The following is a 14006-nucleotide window of genomic DNA, read 5'->3' as shown; positions in this document are numbered from 1 at the left end:
TTCAATTCATTCACGCCAGACCACATAACCACCTCATACGACTGGCAAGATAGAGATGTCTAGAGATGCAAGGTGGCACAATCTGGTGCAACCAATTAGTTAATCCATTGGACGCGGATGCTTGGATTTGCCTCCTATCATTCATTGGACGGAGGTAATTCAACGGATGGTATTCAAAGTTATTCATGCACTATATAGGGTGTCACCTCAATATATTCAAAGATCCTAGACATCTATGAGGTATCACCTCTTATTTTGAGCTTCTTTTTGTTGGGTTGAATCTTGCTCATGGTATGATTTTACCTATATTAGATTGAATCTTTTGGGAATCAATGAGATTTAATATGATGCATGTCTAGTATAAATTTGAAAGACACCCGAGGTGATGTCTAGCATCATTTATGGGGCTGCCTGAAGCAACATGGGCATGCTCAGTACATTAAGATTAAGGATACAACTATGAGGTGTTCTTAGTAATACATTTGAGGTCTCATCCCACTTTGATCTAACAAAAGATGGAACTTATGTGTGATTCTTTACCCCACATTTTAGGGTATATCGTAAATTTTCATCAAGGCTCATTTAATTTATTCACATTGATTACCAAACCTAGTAAATAAACATATGATTTCTTACTAGGATGATGCATGCGAGTGAAATATCAAATGTTGCTAATAAGGACTCAAAAATCTGTTTAGTTTAAGGATACATCAAACAGTAATTAGGTATAATTGTGTAACATCATAATTTGAATACAATGGTCTGGAATAAAGAAATAAATAGAAGGTGATATAGTATTCACCATGATTGGTGTTACAACATGTTTGACGTCAATCATTAAAACCGATGTAAATTTATAAATAGTAGTAACTTGGTAGAAGAAAGTCGCATGTTGCCTCCCTAATGATCACAAGTCTTAGGGTAACATTCGCACTTGGCACCCTTTAGTCTTTTAAACCTGTTCCGGCATTGTCCATCATCCCATCCATCTTTCACACAACTATCTCGACACATTCCATTTTGATCAGATGGCATTTATTCCAATGGTTGTGATAGCACATGTTTTCGGTAGATGAAACCTCACCTATGGATAAATAGACAAGGTTAGGAGAAGTAATATGAATGAATGTGTCCAGCAATGTTGATATGTCATTGCACAGCATGAAACTTCGGCGAAATGCTGATACTATGGATAATTATACTTACTACATGTAGCCATAAGGCAGAAAAGAATCAAGCAACACATGGTTGTCTTCCTCCAGGCCTCCATGGTATAATGGCAGAATGTCGGTGATTTTTCTGAGAGAAGGCAAAGAATGTTGTGAAGATGGTGTGTGTTTTGGTTTCTATCATTCGGAGGTTCTTATAATGTCCGTGCCCTATAGATAGTATAAATAGTTAGGTCGTAAGGCCAAGAGGAAAGCAAGGAAGCAAAATTAACCAGAGGAATACAACTAAGTGAACTAAACTTGGCACACGTCTTACAACTTAAAATAAATAGTATATCTATCACCTATCTAAGTTTAGCTTGTTGAACTGAATCATTCCGCACATTGACAGGTGATAAGTGCATTACTATTTATATAGCATCCAAACTAAGATTGACGGTAAAGCACATTGGCTACAAAAGGGAACCAATGATATCTTCTTAATTTATCTATGTTTTTTGTTCTATTCATTCCATAATTCTATTAATTACAAAAATATTCAAATTTATTTGGACCAACATATTAATCAATTTTGTAGAGCTAGTTCATGTTTTCAATACTTATGCTTTAAGTGAAAATAGGTTTTTGGAGTTCCAGGGGAAGTCTGGAAAATTAGGAGGTTCAATTTAATAAAGGAAGGGAATCAAAAGTCCAAGGAACAAGGTCAGGAAGGACATTGGTGCATGGACACCCTGCCTAGGTTCTTATGCACACCCGGTTGGGGTTGATTTCTGATACCCTTGGTATATATACACCTCAAAAAACTTGGTCATATTTATCATATTTTTTTGTTTGGTGGCACTTCGCAACCCAAGGCCATCATATCTATAGTCATATTAAGGTAAGCTTCCTGAGCGAGGAAAGATCACTATCTTAGTTAACATTGATAATTGATGCTCTCATGGCAATATGTGAGGTGCCCATCAACAACATGAATCATTGTGCTCTCATAATAATCTGTTAGGTTATTCTTTATCTTTCATTTTTCCAAAAACAGGTAAAAAAACCCATGTTTTAACTTCTTCAGATGGCATTGACATTGTAGTCTTAACAACATGGCACCTCATAATGTTTCCGATACCATGTGATTGAGTGGGTTGGCTATAGGGGAGTCCATAACTGACCACAGGGAAATGTTTGCAATCATAAAACCATCCCACGTGATTTCTAAACCAAGAATCATATGAGAATATGGAGTCAATCACTGCCAATTCATTTCATTAAATTGCTTGTGATGGCATAACTATCTCTTGTTGTTTCTTCCCATATACCATTTGCGATGATACTAGTCATCACACACGTTACATGTCAGATGGAACGTGTGCATTGTACTGTCAATAGCACATGCAAAAGTTCAAAAAATCACTTTAATCTAGTTATGTATTGCACATGTTACATTCTAGGTGAACCGTGTGATTTAATATGTTCATAAAACATGTATTCTTTTAATAAATTGTGTGATTTGATGTAACCATAAATTTCTTCGTTGCATCACAACCCAACAGACGCCTTGAGATGTAACACTCAGTGTACTCCTTTGGAAAGCACTAATCGGAAAGGCATTTAATTACACAACAATATTAAATGCTGCAACATGGCAAGGCGGTGAAACAGAAGTAAACTACTCTATCTAGTCATATTAAATGAGGTGGGAAATATTTAGATAGGATCCCTCAAAAATACCTCATGGCATTTAATGAGGAGCTGCTAACCTGTATTATAGGAGCTGCTAACCTGACACTCAATGGTATATGTGAAAATAAAGTTAATTAGCTATGAGTTTAGTTGCAATCTACACATTTGTACTTTCCTAAACCATATATAAAATTTTGTGATCCAAAATGAACTTAATTAGTTACGAGTTTAGCAATTTTACAAGGGTATTTGAGCAATTTTAATTCAGACACCAAGTTAAAAATTGTTGACATATGTGAAAATAACTTATTAAGAAACTTGACGAAATTCTAAGAAACTTACATATATAACATATTTTAATCGGACCAATGGTTTAAAAGTTATAACATATGCATAGAAATGGCATTTTTAAGAATGTATAAAATACAGAAATAACTAATATAAATAGCAAGACTAACACAACTGAGCATCAGATATTAAATCGCACCCATAGGCGGTGTGTTGGCGATATTACTATTGGGTGTAAACCGGCCAGGAGAGGCTGGGTTAACTTCATCAGTAGTTGGTTATGCTTGAAGCCCATGAAGACAGATGAGGATGTTGTGTAAGGCCCAGGGCCCAGGACCGTTTTAAGGCCTGCAGCTGTAAACCGGCTTTTGGTATGTAACTTGTATTGTAAGATAGAAGTAGTGGAGACCGAACCGGACACGCTTATGAGCCGGTCTCGGGACTCCTTAAACCGACGGGCGTCAACCCATGTATATAAGGGGACGACCCGGCGGCGGTTCAGGATAACAGACAACAACTCGAGACTTAGGCGAAGCATATTCGCTCCCTGGTCATCAAAACCCCATAAATTCCATCACAAATAGACGTAGGCTTTTACCTTCATCGAAGGGGCCGAACTAGTATAAACTCTCTTGCGTCCCTTGTCCGCTTTAACCCCTTCAAGCTAACCCATAGCGATGGTTCCACGACTAAGCCCTTTCAAGAGGACATCTGCCGTGACAAAACCACGATAGTTGGCGCCCACCGTGGGGCTATCGCATGATGGTCTCAAGTTCTTGGAGGGCAACTTTGAAGGACTCCAGGGTTATGCCGTGGGCCAGATGACCAAGAGTCGTCGTGGCAAGCTCTACATCGACGATGCAGGATGGGGCCCCGAGGCCGGCTCAATTTTAGCGTATACATTCACTCATTTTGCTCCGTATGTAGTCCTCATTCGAATATCTAAGAGACTTATATTTAAGAACAGAGGGAGTAGTACAATATGTTCCTTGTGAGGAGGTGGAGCAGGGACATTTGCAGTCGACAGGCCTATTGGGTAGCTTCAGATGGATGCTTACAACAATTCTAGATGGTCTGCCATAATATCCAGGAAATGTTGGGAGCTATATCGTCTTTGATAGTCTAGACTAATAGTAACAGTATTGTGCCTTCAGTTGAATAGAGCTGCCTCTTTTAGGGCTGAAGCCTTTCCGAACCCCTTCTTGTCGTACCGGTAATACAAGCCCATATAGTCCAGCTAGTTCCACTTTCCTGATTTTACTGTTGATGCTTAGGGTTTTCCCCTTTTATCTACTCTACTATGATCTGTGTAGGTACTTTCTGTCGTACTAGCAGTACTCCACCCTTCAAGCTAAACGACACAACAATCATAATCCCAAAGCTTAGTTGTTTAGATATGATTGTGATATGATACTGATATTAGTTAACATACACATTTAGTTGGTTAGCTAAAGATCCCACTTGAGTTTCCAAATGCATGTCACGACATATAGAGAGACAACAGAATTGCATTTCTTTGTCACTTGTTCATTGTACTTTCTTGTCCATACCAAATCTTAGTTATTATTTTAAAGCAAACATCAGTTGCTAACTACCCTTTGCGCGGTTTGGAGCTTCAGATCTGCCATCCCACTGCCATGTCAACACTATACACATCATGCTTGCGGTTTCTCCATTTTATGATGACCATGATCAGCCTACGTGGTTCGTGTCGTAATAGCACTGCTCCACCCATCGATCTAAACAAGCTTAGTTGTACAAATTCAAATCTGATATTATGCTGATATTAGTAAAACTGAGACATGTTTAATTGGTTAGCTAAATGTTCCTACTTCAATTTCGAAATGCACGTGTGCCTCATATGGAGAGACCGGAAGGAATTGTATTTCTCTGTGCGCTCTGGTTCATCATGGGTGGGACATACATTGTATAGAAAGACTTGTAATATCTTCAATCTGCATGTTGTTGTGCTCTTCTTAACATGATCCTCTTCTCTTCTTTAATAAGTATGTTACTTGTTGGGAAGAGTAGCAGAGACATTTGCGGTCGACTGGTCAGGTCGAGTTGTTCTCCCTTGGTATATTTTGAATCTATCAGGTCAAGTCGACTTGTTCTTCTTTACTATATGTTGAAGCTATCATATGCGAAGTATAATCACTTATGGAGCTCTCATATTTTGAGTTGTAGGCCACATTATATTAATGCACAGACCAAATTACAGCATGCATGGAATCTCTCAGAAGAATTGTAGAGATAGCACAAAGGGGTTTACAGGGAGGCAGTACTGGATTAGAATCACTTGTCCATTACAAAGATAATCTCACTTGTTTTTATGTTTTCATGCATGTCAGGTATTGAACATGATCAAAATGAATATGAGAATCGGCGCACGAGAGGAATATTGCAGAACAGTCCACTGGCTAACAAACATGGCATGGTGGAGGATGGCCTATCCTATTCACCCATCAAGGTCCTTGCTCTAACTTGGCAAGGTTGTATTGGTCGCACATATTTTGCATATGACCTCTTGCACTACTTCTACTTGGTTACACCACCATCTGCTTAGTTTAAGCATCATATACGAGTATATGCCATACCTACCCATTTTTTGTACCTATTCCATGTGTCATCATACTATGTTTTTCCAGTCAAATGTTGTTCTTTCGTAATAGATGTCCAAAAGGAAGAGGGTGAGTGCAGATCCTCAAGGAGTACAAACTAGGTATTTGGAAAAAGGTAGTGATACCTTCTAAATGAGATAGTTCAGCAGCCACAGAAAACACAGGCCCAACTGTACCACACTTTACCCCTACTCCACTGGACAAACCCCTATTAGAACTACAGAGAGCCCAGCGTCAGGTACTGTCTATGATATCAATTCAAAATTTGAACTCCTAAATTTCTACATGTGCCTTACCTTCTCTCTTGTATGAAAACTAATTTCAGATGAATCTCCTTGCTCAAAGGATCATAGGATCTCACAACAATACTGGTCACTGCATTGCTCTTGTCAGTACCTCTTGCCCTTTGTCAGCATACTTACACTCATTGTTGTTTGATTATGTAGCATCACTGTAAATGTTCGCTTCTTTATCCTCCCTTTGCTCGAAATTATAAGATCTATATTTACTCTTAGATAAAGGTAGAATTAACACAATGGTTATGAAGTTTTGGATTGCTCATGTAAGTACCTGTTGTCATGTACTACCTCTGTATCGAATTAATTGTTGATCAATTGGATGTATTTAGAACTTAATAGTGCTAGATACATCCATTTGAGCTACAAGTAATAACGGACGGCGGTGGTATTACTGTAGTTGCATTGCGAGATAGTTGATTGTCTAGCATTACTCTACATCTTATTTTCCCTACCCTGCACTTTCTCCAAATTATCAGATCTACATTTACTCTTACCAAAATGTTGAATAAAGCCAGTGCTACTGCACACGTTGATGCCTGCATTCCTCTTGTTAGTACCTTTTGCCTTGTAACGTTGTACTTAATTAATTGCTATTTGATTATGTATCATCACTCTGCACCTGAGCTTCATTATCCTCTATTTCTTCCAATATTATTTGATCTATATTCAGTCTTTGCAAAATGTAGAATAATGGCAACGCTTATAAAGATGTTTCTTTGGGGAATTTATTGAATTATCCTTCCATCAACATGGAGAGGGGCTTTGTCCAGCCCGTGTTAACATGTAATGTAAGTTCATCCTTCTCAATCCTTCAAACTTTGTTTTAGTACAGATTTGGATAGGCATCATTTCCTCCACTGTTGTTTACTTTGGTGTTTACATCTGATTGGATGTTTGCAACAACTACCCGTTTTAAATTGTATTTTTTTGACTGGAAACTGTGAGGCAACAGCCCCACAGCACTTTATTAAAACCCAACCACCAAGCATAACAAAAGGTTCTGTACAGGAAATGTAACTAAAGGAAAAGAAAAACTACTTACCTACTGAGCTATTAACAGCGTGTGCACAAATATATACATGGATACATACAACCAATTAAGGCAAAGAATTAACCCAAGCTAACAACAGCGGCCTAATAGAAGACTTGAATCTGTGAGAGTGCAGGGTAGCATCATGAATGAAATTTCTCTTCCAAGCAGCAATAGATGGCCTTTCATGTCTGAATATTCTGCCATTTCGAAGGAGCCAAATATTCCAAGCTTCTGGATAAACAACCTCCCGGAAGAAAGGTTTGCCAATGCTTTTCCTTGCAGCAAATAAACATTGGGCTGGTGTTAAACCAGCTAACCATTGAATGCCCAAGTAGTTCCATACTCTTGTGCTGAATTGGCATGTAAAGAAGAGATGATCCCTATCTTCATGGGCATGGGCGAAGCATAACAAGCAGGTGTTATCATCCTGAGTGGATCTCCAGTGCCTTCTCACTAGCATGTCTCTTGTATTGAGTCGATCATTTAGCATCAACCATGCGAAACCTTTATCTTCATTGTCGCCTTACTTTCCCAAATCCACCTGGTTGGAGTATCTGTGGCCATATGAGAATGCATTACACTGTAATAACTCTTAGCAGAGAAAACCCCTTTACCAGGTGTCCATGACCAGTAATCTGGTATCTGTGTATCAGCATGAAGATCAAAAAGACCAGACTGGACAACATTCAGTTCATCCATTGCTTCTAGCGACAAGGGTAGATGGAAAAGATCAGCCATATTAGGTGTGCTGAGAACCTCTCGTACCGACACCTTGTCATCAATGACAAAAGAGAATAGTCTCTGAAATCTCTCTCTGAGGGGAGTAGATGAGCCAAGGAACACCCAAGCATCATACCAAAAAAGAACATAGTCCCCCATGTTGATGATTACCTTTGAGTAGAGTCTGAAAACATCATTAAGCTTAAGGATATCTCTCCACCAGTAAGAACCACATGAAACTGTGCCATGAGGAACAACACCATCATAATAAGTGTTCCAGATGAGAGTAACCCATGGAATATCTGCTTTGTTATAAAACTTGGATAGGTGCTTGGACAAAAGAGCTCTGTTTTGGATACTGAGATTAAGTATCCCCATGCCACCTTTATCTTTGGGTCTGCACACAAGTGGCCAAGCTGCAAGTGATTGCCTAGGAGTATCAGAATTTCCTCTCCATAAACATTACCTCATAATCCTTTCAAGTTGCTTTATAATGCCAGCTGGCAAACTTAAACTGCAAAGAAAGTAAATAGGCAAAGAGGACAATACCGACTGGACGAGTTGTAACCGAGCACCCTGATTGAGAAGACTTGAACTGGCAGATAACCTTCTTTCAACCCTATCAACCACAGGAAACAAGTCTTGCATTTTGGGTTTAGTTGTTCCCACAGGAAGCCCTAGATAAGTAAAGGGGAGGGTTCCAACTTGGCAGCCGAAAACAGCAGCCAACCGGGCAGTTTCTACATCATCCACATTAATAGGCAAAATGCAAGATTTATGGAAGTTTACTCGAAGACCTGTGGAGGCATGGAAATCTTGAAGCATTTCCTTCAGAGCTAAAAGCTTCGAATCCACCGTAGGTACAATGAGAAGAGTGTCATTAGCATATTGCACTATAGGGAACTCTGGATCATGTGATTCAATAGGTAGGGAGAGAACACCAGATCTGAGCATATGATTGACCAGGGTTTGCAACAGGTCAGCTGCAAGGACAAACAAAAGGGGTGACAGTGGATCACCTTGCCGTACTCCCCTTTTACAGCTAAATTGCTTTCCGGGCACCCCGTTTAAAATGACAGAGGAAGTACCCGAGGACAGTAGCTCTCTTATCCAACCAATCCATTTGCTATCAAATCCTTTGTGATACAAAAGTCGGAGAATTAGATCATGTTCAACAGTATCGAAGGCTTTGGCGAAATCCAACTTGAGAATCAAAATGGGTTTCTTGGATTGGTGACACTGGTGGATATATTCTAAAGTCCAAGCAATACAATCATGTATAGATCTACACTTAAAGAACCCATATTGATTTTTGTGAATGCACTTTAGGATTACCCCCTGTAATCTGTTGGCCAACAGCTTCGTCAAAAACTTCAGGCAAGTGTTGGTCAAGGAAATAGGTCTGAAGTCATTAGGACTTTCAGGTGAAAGTTTTTTTGGAATTAGGGTGATTAAAGACCCATTGATGCTACTAATAGTGATCTTGCCATCATAGGAATCTTGAAATAACTGCAAGAAGTCATCCTTAATGATGTGCCAGCAACGTTTGACAAACAAACCAGTAAAACCATCAGGGCCTGGTGCCCTGTCAGTAGGCAGAGATTTTAGCACTTCATTTATTTCCTCTTCAGAAAAGGGAGCACATAAGCTATCCAGATTATTCACTCGTTCAATCAGTGAGGCTAAGTCAAACTTCATATCAATCTCTTCAGAAACACCCATTCTGTCCTTGAATGTACCCCATAACATACCAGCCATCTGCTGGTGATCAGAGACAACAGTACCGTCTTCATTCTGCAGAGAGGAAATTGAGTTTCTCCGAAAATGTTCAGTTGCCATTGCTCGGAAAAACTTAGAGTTTTCTTCCCCAACTTTTATCCACCGAACGGTACAACTCTGTTTCCAGTATAAAAACTGTAGATGGAGAATTTCCTCAATATGAAGTTTCACTATTTTCCTGAAATTAAATTCAGGTCTCGTTAAAGGCCTTAACTCCTCAAGATCATCAAAAAATATTACCACCTTGTTACACGCTGCAATGGCTTTCTTGAGTTTAGAGAGGCTGATGTACCAATGTTTAAGAGCATTCCGAAGCCTTTTGAACTTTTCTATCAAACGAGTTGCAGAATTTGTTGTCTTGGTTGGTGCACTCCATGATTGTTCCACATAGTCAAAGAAACCTGGCAGATCTACCCAATAGTTTTCAAACCGAAAAATCTTGGACTTGGGGATAGTTGTTGCAATGGAGACAACACAAGGTACATGGTCCGAGGCTGTTCTTGCTAAAGGAAAGACCATGGTGTTAGGATACTCATTAATCCAAGTGGAGGAAGTAAAAAACCAGTCCAATTGCTCCAGCAACGGGTTTTCTTGCATGTTAGACCATGTGTATGATCTTCCTTTTAAAGGTAACTCAGCTAGACCAAGGTGGCCGATGACCTCATTGAAGAGGAAGATATCATTTATGTCTCCTCCTGGCAAGTTTATATCTTGTAGTTGTAAAAACATGTTCCTTATGCAGAACAGATCCATTTATTTATTTATATAATTGCGAAACCTGATACTTGTGTTCTTGTTTCTCTTTCAAAGTCGTATCTCTTATGCCAGGTAGAACTTTAGGGAAGATAGTGAGCCAAACCATCTTGAAGAGAGCGAGATGACCCCAAGGTCCTGTCTTGATGAAGACTGTGAGTTGAAGCTACTCACAAGCCGCTGTGAGACAACCTCTGTGCAGTCGCTGCCTCAATCAGTTCAACTGCTTCAGTCTCAACTTAAAGCGGAAAGACTTGCTTGAGCTTAGCACCAACTTGATGTCAATGATGCAATGAAGATCTCAGAGGACTGCCTTGCGAGCTTTGGTGGTATACAACTAGGGATAGAGCATCTATCGTTGACACAATTGAGGTCTCATCATCTTGTTTGGCTGCTTGCGGTGCCCGTCCTAGCCAGGCCTAATGCTTTCTAAAGTGCTCTCAGTTTTTATATTCTTTTGTTGGTGCATTTATATACACTAGTGGCTCCCTATGATGCCCAGTGTATGTAATCCGTGGTCACGTTGCGCTTTATTATCACTGGTGGCGAACTTTGATGCCAAGTGGATGTAATATGCCGTAATTTGTTTATGGCATAGTTTAGGTTTATTCTGGGTTGGTATGCTGTAATTTATGCTGGAAGGTTCAATGGATCTCAATGTTGTCGGTCTTCAGGCCGGCCCGTTACTCATATGGGCTAAAACATGGGCCTATAATCATCTTGGGCCATTAGCAGGTCTAAACGTATTGTAGTTTTCCGCCTTTAACAGGTCGAGTAAAGTTCTGGCCAGCTGGGCCAGAGAATGCCATGGGCTTTTAACAGGCTAAAACTAGATTGGGCTAGCGTTGAGCCGAAAAACTCGCGGGCCAATACAGTCCGAAACTGCCTAAGGCCCATGTTTCGCCCAAATAGGACAAGCCGTTAACAGGCCAAAATATATCTCGGGCCCTGTTTGGCCCAATAAAATTATGGGCTTTAAGCAGGCTGGTATCAACATGGGCCATAGGCCCAACAGTGTCAAGGGCCATAATCAGATGGGTTGTAAGCAGGCCGGATTCAACGCGGGCTGTAATTAGGCCCAACTGTTACACGGGCCATTAACAGGCCAATAGCCCTGTTGGGCTGAAATTTATCCACAAAGACTATGGGCCGTTAAGAGGCCTAAAGTTAGTTCGGACAAGAAATAGCTCAGTTTCTGCATGGGCTGTTAAATGGCCTAAACTTAAACCGGGTCGACAACGTCTGAGATGCACCACAGGCTGCTAATAGGCCGAAACTATTATCGGGCCAAACTAGTAAACGGGCATTTAACAGGCTGAAATACAAAGTTGGCTTAGAATGGGCCCAAAAGAACAGTGGACTATTAACGGGCCTGATACAATATGGGTCATAATTTGACCCCGAACATGACAGGCTATGAATGGGCCTGATCTGATATGGGCCTTAATTTGACCCAAAACATGGCAGGCTGTTAATGGGCCAGCCCACTTGTGTCTAAAAAAATATGGTGGGCCTTTAGCTGGGCCGGCCTTTTTACCTTAAATGGGCCACTGTTGGGCTGTGCCACATGTTGACATACCATAGGCGTCTTCTGTCCATTGTAGGGATGACATCTGTCCCAACGTTGAGCTGACACGTGCATTATCCGACGAATGAGAATTTTACACATGGAAAATCCCCATTGGTCGGGGCTATTAAGGGCTTATCGGATCCAAAACGGAACCCGATAGCTTAACGGCGACCCGTTATGGTGGATGCCACATGTCGATCACCCTTGACGAAAGCACTTCTATGACGCGCGATTTATCATCATGGAAGTGGACACTTCCATGATGATAATTTTGGTAATGTCATGAAACATTTCTACAACAGCAACTGTATGACTATCTTGATTCTGTCATAAAATCGTCATGGATGTACATGCATGAAAGAAAACCTGACCTATTGTGACAAACACGTATCATCACGGAAGTGTATTTTTTTTGTAGTCTCATCGCGTACTCGGCCGCTGATTGGGCTGGCTGCCCTGATACTCGCTGGTCCACTTCCGGTTATTGGGTATATCTCGGTGACAACCTTTGTCCTGGTCCCCAAATGCAAGGCTACAGTCTCTCGCTCCAGTGACGAAGCCAACTATCGTGTCGTGGCTCATGCTGTGGCTGAATGTTCTTGGCTTTGTCAACTTCTGCATGAGCTTCATCGCCCCTCCACACCGCCACTCTCGTCTTTTGTGAAAATGCCAGCGCTATCTACATGGCTTGCAACCCGGTTCAGTATCGTGAAAAGGTGTCTCTCGGTCTGATTCAGGTTCTTCATGTGCCATCTTCGCATCAGTTTCCTGATATTATGACAAAGAGTCTACCGTCCAGCTATTCATGGACTTTCCATACATTCTATGCGTCCGTCCATCCGATGCATTGACTGCGGGGGGATGTTAAAGTACATACCTTGTATAGCTATATCATACCTCCGTATCTTCCTAATTATACTCGCTTGTAGATTGATATGAGGAGGTATGTTCGTTGGCTTCCAAGGCTCCATGTAATCATGATATAAATGTAGAGCTGATCGCCCCGATTGAGTGGCTTCTTCCCTCATCTCTCTTGCTCGTTTATAAAATGCAAAACATTCAGTTTATGACTGGTGACTGAGATGAACAACCCAGATTTCTCCAAAGTTACAACATTTATATTGAACCAAGTCTTAAGCTGTCACTACATTCCCCTCTTAAGACTTGGGGGCTACATGTAATATGGATATAAGGGAGGTACACCTTCAAGTTCTCAGTTTTGAGCAAACCGGGTGTCGGTGTCAAAACCGGTGGATCTCGGGTAGGGGATCCCGAACTGTGCGTCTAGGCGGATGGTAATAGGAGACAAGGGACACGATGTTTTTACCCAGGTTCGGGCCCTCTCGATGGAGGTAAAACCCTACTCCTTCTTGATTAATATTGATGATATGGGTAGTACAAGAGTAGATCTACCACGCGATCAAGGAGGCTAAACCCTAGAAGCTAGCCTATGGTATGATTGTTTGTATATGATCTATCAACTAGCCTAGCCTCGGTTTATATAATGCACCAGAGGCCTAGGATAACAAGAGTCCTAGCCAAATACGCCGGTGGGGAGGAGTCCTTGTCTTGATCGCCAAGTCTTGTGGAATCTTCCTTGTATGTGGCAGCTGTCCGAACTGGCCCATGATTATACGGCCATGGGGATCCCCGGCCCAATCTAACAGATCAGGAGATGACATGGTGAGCACCCCCTAGTCCAGGACACCGTCACCGGGTATCATATTCTTTGTTGAGAAATTTGCAAAGTTTATCTCCTCCATGCTATTCATAGATAGGCCCGGAAAACCGACTCAATAATCTGAAGCTATAATTACAAAAGCAAGCACCAAGTCATCACAAGGTGCTAACTCGAGCTTGGGGTTACAGTTGATACATATATTGGAGTTGAAATAAAATTCAGATTGACCCGGGCTGGGAAAACCCTACCTGGGAGGATCCTTCCTATAAGGATTTGGTCTGAAGAAACCAAGGGCAACAAATTACATGAACTACTGTTAGCAACAATCATGACACATTGTCAGGAACAATCATGACCCGGCATCATCAATCTCTGGAACTCGGCAACTTCGACGATCGCAACTCAACAAGCTCTACATC

At 41.0% G+C, this 14006-nt stretch overlaps 1 long non-coding RNA gene across 1 annotated transcript; it reads right to left on the bottom strand.

The window, feature by feature from the left end:
* Positions 1-706: 706 nt before the first annotated feature.
* Positions 707-1344, bottom strand: LOC123057441 (uncharacterized). Its single transcript, XR_006426852.1, has 2 exons — positions 1207-1344; positions 707-1084 (listed from the first exon to the last, which is right to left on the bottom strand). It is a non-coding gene; the product is annotated as an uncharacterized lncRNA (long non-coding RNA).
* Positions 1345-14006: the final 12662 nt, after the last annotated feature.

Source organism: Triticum aestivum, chromosome 3A, assembly GCF_018294505.1.
Source record: "Triticum aestivum cultivar Chinese Spring chromosome 3A, IWGSC CS RefSeq v2.1, whole genome shotgun sequence".
Taxonomy (NCBI): domain Eukaryota; kingdom Viridiplantae; phylum Streptophyta; class Magnoliopsida; order Poales; family Poaceae; genus Triticum; species Triticum aestivum.
Note: the sequence above shows the minus strand (reverse complement) of the source record. Positions and strands in the feature narration are given on the sequence as shown.